At 41.1% G+C, this 9,479-nt stretch overlaps 1 pseudogene; it reads left to right on the forward strand.

Annotated features, from left to right (window-relative positions):
- The first annotated feature begins 486 nt into the window (after positions 1 to 486).
- On the forward strand, positions 487 to 7,944 carry LOC105106573 (zinc finger protein 281-like; annotated as a pseudogene).
- Positions 7,945 to 9,479: the final 1,535 nt, after the last annotated feature.

Consider the following 9,479-nt stretch of genomic DNA (forward strand, 5'->3'; position numbering starts at 1 on the left):
TAACATGTTTCTGCTATAAGGTTTCCTTCCAAAAACCTTAGGTAGCGTCTGCTCTTTAAGGCAGTGTGTTCGAGATGCTCTTGGTTGACAACTTATTTTTTTTCTTTTTTTTAATTGAGAAAATAGAAACAGTCTGTTGGGAACTCACTTACTTTTCTTCAGTTAAAACTGCCAAGAGAAGCAGTTTAGCCGAGGGCTTAGCGGCATGCTTTCTGGAGACCACCTGATGGGCTTTGAATCCCGCCGCCCAGCCATCAGCTGTGCAGCCTTAAGCAAAATGCTTTTCTTTTGTGTGTCTCAGTTTCCTTATCCATGTATAGTACAGAGATAACACTTTGCAGGGTTGTAATGAGGATTCAGTTAACAGACGTATACTGCTTAAAACAGTCTTACATATAATAAACCAGTATTAGTTTTTGTTAAATAAATAATGCCTATCTACAACTAAAGCGGAAGCCTGTGTGTTTCTAACCATTACAGTGAGGAATGGATGGGCTCGCCCTCTCAAAGGCCGCCTCCACGGTTGGTTCTGGATCAGAGCCTACTGAGAACTTCATTCTTGCATGCCATGAATTTTTCTAACTCTGGGTCTTTCTGACTGGCATAAAATTGTTCTTATTGTCTCCCAAATTAATTACCTCTTATCCTCTCCGCCTACCTTAATTGTCCTCTTTGACAATAAGATCATAAAAATAGATTACTTGTGGCAAATTGCATTTTGCAAAATTGTCCTTAGCAATATTTCTGGATTATCTCCAGAATGTTACTGGTCTCATCAAGGGGTAGATTCCTCCCCACCTTTCCTTGGACTCAGTGGGGTTTCGTTTCTGCATCTATACATGGAATGTTGGAGGGGATATTGTGTGACTTCTGAGCATAGAGGATAAAAGATAATATGCTTTCACCTGATGCTCTCTCTTGGGATATTTACCCTGTGGTCCAACCATCCTGTAGTGAAGAAGCCCAGGCAATACGGCATTGCCAAGTTTAGGAGATCTTGTTCAACAGCCCCAACTAGCATTAGCCTCCAGAGAGCTTCATCCTCCAAACATGTGAACAGGGAAAGCTTCAGATAATTCCTTCCCTCAGCCTTTGAATCTTCTAGTTTGAGGTCCCACGTATTACGGAGCAGAGACAAACTATCTCTGTCATGACCTGTTCAAAATCCTGACCCACAAAATCCATGGGCATAATAAATCATTGCTTTATGGCGCTGACTTGTGAGGCAATCTGTTATACAGCCACAATAACTGGAGCATTTGATTATAATAATTAGAGTGACTCTACATCAGGGCGTGGAAATTTCCATTAGGAAATGTCAAGTTGATGGAGATATGGAAATTGTAAAAGACAAGTTAAAATAAATGAAGAAATCACCCAGAGGTTCTGAAATCCCTCTGATAGAATTTCTAGGAAAAGATTATGAAAAAAGCAATTAGAAATAAATAAAAGAAGGATTCCCTAAAGGTGAAGAAAGACTCTTCGTTTTATGCGGGATGTACAGGTTTGGCCATTATTATATCTTAAATTATTCAACCTACATGATTAGAAAATCCATTAATGGTAATTTTATTCTTTCTACTTTTAGGTTTTAAAAAGTTATTTTAAACTTTCTCATACTCAGGCTGTGTTTAGCGTGTAATATAAATTAAAATAAAAATTCAAAACAAGTGTAGTAAAGTTTCAAAGAGTCTGTAGTAGAGCACTGTATCAAGTTTATTTTACTTGAAACACTGTCATTTTAGAATGTCTATCTGATTGCTGTGATTCTAAAAAAATGTAAGCATCCTTCTTTGTATGATTCTTGACATTTGATATATTGATTATTGACTTTGACAAGAAAATTAGTTTTAGCTTTCAAAAAGGACATTGTTTATTCATAATTCATAAACACTAATTTAAGTTTTTAAAAATTCTCTGTCTTAAAGCCAATGATGATGGATTTATATAATTTTCTATTTTCTTTGAATAATCTCTTTATAGCAATTTTTCCCTTAATATTTTGGATGGAATACTAGAAACTACATACTTGTTTTGCTAGTGACAGATATGTAATTAGTCATTACTTTTACCTACATAATTTGGTGTATCTCCAAAATTCTCAATTAAATAATTTTATAATTAAGTGTAAATGGAAACATCCTCGTATCATGATATATGGACCATTTCAAGATTTTGGTATCACTCTAATACTTACCATTATTAATAACAGCACTACCTGTACATTGGTGATTTTTAGTAGCCCTGCTTGTAGAAAACTACTTCTGTTTTCCAGTTTGCCTTTTGTTTGTAACTGCGTAACAACAACTCTTTGATCTGCTCAGGACCTTGGGTGTGCTGACCTTAGTCACATTTCCTCTCCCCCTCCCCGCCCTTCATGCCCTCTCTTCTCTCTCACACAATTGTTTTCACGTCCCAAGGCTAGGGTCACTTTCATGCATACTTTCCTCTCTCTGGCTTCTTTGTTCTTCCGTTACAGACGCAAGGTCAATACCTCATGCTGGTTAAACTTGAAATGGATGCCAACTTCATGTCTACACATGAAGGGTGAGCAGGTCAATACGACTGGGAAAAAACAAACACCCAAACATGGTGACTCATCTCATTTTAGATTTTAACCACATCCTTCTCGTGGTCCTCAGAAACCTCAAGTGGCCATGTTCCATTTCTCGAGACAGCTCATCATCAAATAATATCAGATAACTTCACATGTTTTCATCTTTTCTCAAATTCCAGTGTCCTCTCTCTCATTTTTATTTCAGCTATGATCTTGCTTCTTATTGCAATAAAAAACAAAAGCAGAGAAGGCTGTCATCGTCACACTACCAGAAATAACAACTGCTTGTATCTCTTTTCATAGTCTCTGTCTTCCCTCATATTAGAATAAATAAATTGTTCCTTTTCCTTTCAGAATCAAGCCTTCAGTTGGGTTTGTAATCTCTTCTCCTTCCCTGTGCCTGAGATACTGTTCTATAATTATTTCTTCTCTCTTTTGTTGGCCTTCTCTACTTGATCGTACTCATATAAACAAACAAAAAAAAATACAAAATATTCCTTCTTTAATAAAACACCTTTTTTCACCTTTTAACAAACCCCAGCTATTGGAATGGTCCTCAGCTCCTTTTTAGATCATAACCATCAAATACTTGTCTACGTTTATAGCCTCCACCTCTTTACCTCTGATTCTACCTTGAACACACCACCACGTCCACAAAATGACCCTTGTGAAGATTACCACTAATGACTACGCTTCCTAAATGTTGAGTTCTCAGAACTCAAAACAAGATGAGCAGAAGCTCTTCAAGAATTATTATACCTTCCTTCTAGACACACTTCTTTCAATTAATTGCCAGGATGCTACCCTCTCCAAATGTTCTTTTTAAATTTGTATGATATCTATGTGTATAAATAAAAGATATCTTCTTAAAACTTAAAAGAACTACTTACTAGATTATAAATTTAACTAAACTTCTGCACAACACTATGCAAGAATACAAAATTTAACTCTGCTCATGTATGAATATTTACAGTTTGGTAATTGATAAATTTTCCAAGATTTATTTTAACTTTTGCAGTAAATGATAATAACACATCAAATAGTTCATTTTGTTATCAACATCATTCTTTCTTATTTTTGAAAGAAAATTGCATGTTTAATAGAGAAAGTGTCAGAATAAGAGAATTGTTCAAAGCTCCAAATAAGATCTCTAGTCAAATCCCTACTGAATTCAAAAGATTTAAAATTTATTTTGCTCTCATCTTTAACATGAATGAGATTTTTTTCCCCTATAATGCAAACAAGTTTGGGGAAGCAGGGATAAGAATCACATCTTTAGACTGCTCTCTACCTTTCCTTTTATTTTCTGCAAGGATACAGGTAGCAATAATGTAATTTAAGGATATCAAAAATCAATTGTTTTAAATGGTCTATTCAGTTGATTCTGCCAAATATTCTGGCAGATTCACTCTACTTCCTTTGTGCACAACTTTTCTTTCTCTTTTATGTGGTACTCAAAAGGCAGATGTAATTCTGTCTCTATGTTTATTTTTTTCCTAGAATTGATACCACTTTGTGGATATACATCCTTCTCTCGTGTTGGATCAGGTGCATTAAAAGAATAAGAAGAACTATGAATGGGTGCTAAAAATGTGACTATGAGATTAAACAAATAAAGAGGCATTCCCCATTAAGCATACTTTCTCATCACTTAAAAAAACAAAAACTTTTAAAAAATAACATTTTTTATTTTAAAATTTCATTTCTTTTTTCTGTTTTTTTCCACATTGAACTCTATATATATTCCATCCGGAAACCTCTAGAAAATAATAGATGCATAAAAGTGGTTGACAGCAAAAGATCAATAAAACATTGAACAAAACTGTTTTTCATAAGATTTTATTTTGTTCTTTGACCAACAGAGGAATTGAGAGTGGAGGAACGAAGCAGATGAGCTACTTGAATTAGAGAGTACTTAAATTAAAAACTAGAAGTTTGAGTCCGTTAAAAAAAAAAGTTGAGTCTGTAGATCATATGGCTATTTGGAAAAGTAGGATCCACAGAGGGAAGAGCAAGTGCAAAGGACCTGAGGTAGAATCATGCCTCCTGTGTGAGAGGAGGGGCAAGGAAGCCAAGAGGGACGCAGCCTGCTGAGCTGGAGCTGTGCAGGGTGTGATCCGTGAGGCAGAGAGGGGAGGGCAGATCATTGTCCGGGCTGTGACTTTTCTCATGCTGAACGTTACTCATTGTGTCTCCTCATGGTCATAGGACATTAGAAAACGTGAATTCCCCTTGAACACAAAATACAATGAAGCTTTTCTAGACCATAATTCCTGATCACAATCCTAAAAGTTCAGAGTTAGAAACTATATTAAAGACACTTAATCGTCCATAAATAAAGAACTATTTCCTAACTACGGATCAAAGAGGAAATTAACTATTGAATTTAACTATCTAGATAGTAATAAAAAAGAATAGTAAAAATAACATGCATGGGTCACAACTAAACTATATTAAGAAAACAAATGTGTAAATAATTCACTATTTACAACCAGTATGCTTTATGTTTTACTGACTTACTATTTTAAAATAAAAATCTGAAAATGAGTGGGTTAATGATTCAATTTACGAAAAATATGAAATAAAAAATAGAAGTCAGAAGTTAATTTTAAAAATCTAAAATAGTGAACTAAAAAATAAAAATCAGAGCAAAAAGAGCAAAGGGTTTTAAAAATTTTGTTTCTTTATAACACTGAAACATACAAAAACCTGGAAAATATAAATAAAAAGAAAATAAAAACATGATATTCACTATTGTAAAGATTTCCCCACATTTAAAATTATGCAAGTACAATTTAGAAACGTATGTAGAACCAAAAATCGTGTAAGTTTTAAACTATAGGTTTTTACGAACCGGAGGCGGTGGCGGCGGGACCCCCCAGGCCTGCTCCGGGGACATGAAAGTCGGCAGCGCGTTCCTGGGCGGCGGCGGCAGCGGGCGGAGATGGAGCCCAGCTTCCCGCCGGGGATGCTCAAGTTCAACCACCGGCTGGCCCCGGTGGCCAGCTTCGCCCCGCCCGCGGGCACGGCCGCCGAGACTCCCCCCATCCTGGCGCCCACCTCAGACGGGACTTTCAAGAAGGAGCCGGCGGCGCCCCGCGCGGCCTTCCCGGCGCAGAGGACCCCCGGGGGCTTCCTGCAGTCGCCGGTCAGCATCAAGCAGGACAAGCCGGCCGAGCCCGAGGAGCCGCCGGGCGCCCCCCTGCACCAGGGCTCCGGGGGCCTGTTCGCCGGGGCGGACGAGCGGGCGGCGGGGACCGGGGAGGCCACGGCGTCATCCAGGACCTGAGCGTCCTGTACCCGCCGGACCCGCACTCCCGCAACGTGCTGCTGGGCGGCGGCCGGACCGAGGACCCCCGTGGCCCCGAGGAGCCAAAGCCAGACGCGAGCGTCAAGAATGTGAAGAGGCCAAAGCCAGAAGAATCTCAGGGAATCAAAGCCAAGAGGAAGCTGAGCGCATCTTCCAAACCGCCGCTGGTGGGAGACGGGGAAGGCGCCCTGCTCTCCCCCCGTCAGAAACCGCACATCTGCCATCACTGTAGCGCCGCTTTCCGGAGCTGCTACCACCTGCGGAGGCACGTCCTCATCCACACCGGGGAGCGGCCCTTCCAGCGCAGCCAGTGCAGCACGGGCTTCATCCACAAGTACCTGCTGCAGAGACACGAGAAGATCCAGTCCAGAGAAGACGTTCGGGTGCGCCGAGTGCAGCATGAAGTTCATCCAGAAGTACCACATGGAGAGACCCAAGAGGACGCACTGTGGAGAAAAGCCACACACGTGTGACACTTGCCAGCAGTATCTCTCAAGGACCGATCGCGTCTTGAAGACAGGCGCACCATAGAGAAGCCATAGAGGAAGGGCCCGCGGTGCAGAACCCGGGGCATCCGGCCACAACAGCGTGGGGAATCTGGCTGTGTTGTCGCAGGGAAATCCCAGCTCTTCGAGGAGAAAGGCGAAGTCAAAAAGCATCGCAGTTGAAAACAAGGAACACAAGACTGGTAAAACGAGCGACTGGCAGGCTTCGAGCAGTATGACCCTGCAAAGTTACTTGGTAGAGATGCCAGCCGCGTCTTCCAGTGGAGGCATGATCGGCCCTCGTATAGATGAGCTACAGAAAAGGGTGCCCAAATTGATCTTTAAGAAAGGAAGTAGAAAGAGAACGGAGAAGAACTACCTGAACTTCGTGTCACCAGTACCAGACATGGTGGGACAGAAGTCCTTGTCTGGGAAACCAGGTGGCTCGCTTGGCCTAGAGTCAGACAACAGCGTGGAGACCGTTAGTCTTCTCCAGAGCGCTAGTGGCAAACACGGTCAAATGAGCAGTAATTAGGCCGATGCCATGCAGCTCTCGAAGAAAAGAAGATCCTTACCAACTGCCAGCAGCAACAGTGCCTTTTCCGTGAGCGTGGGACACACGGTCTCCCAGCAGTCTTGTCATTCAGTCTGCGGGCGTCGGAGTTTTAGACAGCGAGGCCCCCTTGCCCCTTACTGACTCCGCGGGCCTGCATGCGGAAATTGTCTTGTCACGACAAGTCTGGAATTCCTGATGAGGTTTTACAGAGTATTTTGGATCAGTACTCCAAGTCCGAGAGCCAGAAGGGGGATCCCTTCAGCATAACGGATTTCCACACCTCGGGAGGACATTCAGAGTTGGTGCAAGAAGAAGACTTGAGCCCAGGCACCCAGATCAGTGATAAGGCCAGCATGGTGCAAGAATACTCCAAACACCTCCAGCAGGCTTTTGAAAAATTCACGAATGCAGGTTTTGCTCTTGGACACGGTTTCCAGTTTGTCAGCCTGTCGTCACCTCTCCACAAGCACACTTTATTTCCAGAAAAAGATAAACACAACATCTCCTTCGGAGTGTGGTTTCGGCCAGTCTGTTACCTCAGTGTTGCCATCTTCGTTGCCAAAGCCTCCTTTTGGGATGTTGTTTCGATCGCAGCCAGGTCTTTATTTATCTGCTTTGGATGCCACACATCTGCAGGTGACCCCTTCTCAGGAGCTGGATGATCTGATAGATTCTCAGAAGAATTTAGAGACTTCTTCAGCCGTCCAGTCCTCATCTCAGAAACTGACTAGCCAGAAGGAACAGCAGAAAAAGCTTTCAGATCCCATCTCAGGAGTTAGCCAGCCAGGTAGCTCCTCAGAAAGATGTAGAGACTAGAACATCGTACCAGATTAAGAACTTGGCACAGGCATTTGGTTCTCAGTTCAAGTCGGGCGTCAGGGCGCCAATGACCCCATTCACTAAGTCTAATGGAGAAGTGGACCACAGAGCAAGGACTTCAGTGTCAGATTTCTCAGGGTATGCAAATATGATGTCCGATGCTAGTGAGGCATGTAGTTGGAGGGTAAAGACACCCCCTAGCCAGAGTTACAGGTAAGGCCCAGGAGTCACCAGGCTGGGGGGCTTCTAATGTTATTTCATTTTATTTTGAGAACGCTGCCATTGGAATGTTTCTACGTGAGCCTATTAAGAATAATGTAATGCCCTTTCAGTGCAACTTTTCATCTTTAGTTTATTTTGTTGGCGTGATTTTAGCTCTGTTTGTATTATGATTTTTAGTCAAAATCAATAGATTAAAATAGTTTGACATTGAAAATGACAATGTTTAGCAATCAAATTTACATGTATACGCTGTCAGGGAATAGCCCAAAAGTTTTAAATGCAAAAAAAAAAAAAAAAAAAAAACCCCAAAAAAAAGTACAAAAAAACAAAACCAAAGCAAACAAACAAAACTTTGTTATTAGGATTAAGGGTATTCTAATTGCTTTACTCTCAGGCAAGTGTCATAATGCATGGGAATTCTGTACGTTATCGCTGTAATGGAATATCCAATTTACGGGGAGTATGATATACATTTCATTATTTAAGTCAGGGATCGAAAACATTTGAAATTACTGTCTCCATCTGGGCCGATCCAAAATTCTGAATTGTTGGCTACCTATATTTTTTTGCAGCTTTTGAATGTACTCTGAGCTTCCAAACCACATTCATTCCAGCCTGGAAGAACAAATATTCCTGAGTCTTTGATCAAAGTCTGAAATGATAGCTTTAATAAAAGAAGGAGGAAAAAAAAGCACCCTCTCTTCACCCCAACTGTGACAAGTCCTGTCAGGAGTTGACGGGCACAGTGTTGACGCCAAGGTGGTTGGTTGGTTCCAGTATTAGAACCCAAGTTGGAATTACATCATTCTTTGAAAATTTGGATATGTGTTATTTATTATACATGGCCTAAAAACACTGTTCCCTGTCTCTGTTATTACATGTCACCCACACTTCTGGGGTTTTTATCGTGGTTATTTTTGTTCTTAACATATCCTTTCACTCAGAGTTCTGGGCCTGCTTATTCTTTCTTCTCCCTGTCTTGACAGTTTCAACTTCAGAAGGCGTCCCATTCCAATAGGTAACTGGCTGTGCATTTCAATATGCCTTCTGGCATCCAAATACTAAAACAGTAGGGTTAGCATCCTCCCTCCCCCTTTTTAAGAACAGAATCCTTACAGATATCCATGTATAATAAAGCCGCCCTACTCAGAGCTATAGATAGTGAGTAAGAAGGTTGTAATTCCAGCTGGTGACAAAGCCAATGAGAGGGGTGAGAGCGTCTCACTTGGTGGTAACATCGGAATCTTTCTGTGAAGTTGCAGCCTGTTTAACGTACATTTTGAAAGGGTGCGTCAGTCAGTATTGCACGGGTTCGTGTAAAGTCATCAAACCTTGCTATGAACACTAATTGCCATTTGAAGCTACTGGTGGACAGTGGCTCTGCTCTAAACCACTTTTTAGCAATTGTACTTTTTTCCTGATTATATTTCTTAATGTACTTTATGCTGGTGAGTTTTTTATGTAGTTTTGGTGATGTTTCAGTCTTAGGTACTCTTCTGATGTCAGAGAAGTACCACTGGTTGTTTGCAG

The sequence above is a fragment of the Camelus dromedarius genome, chromosome 24 (assembly GCF_036321535.1).
Source record: "Camelus dromedarius isolate mCamDro1 chromosome 24, mCamDro1.pat, whole genome shotgun sequence".
Lineage (NCBI taxonomy): Eukaryota > Metazoa > Chordata > Mammalia > Artiodactyla > Camelidae > Camelus > Camelus dromedarius.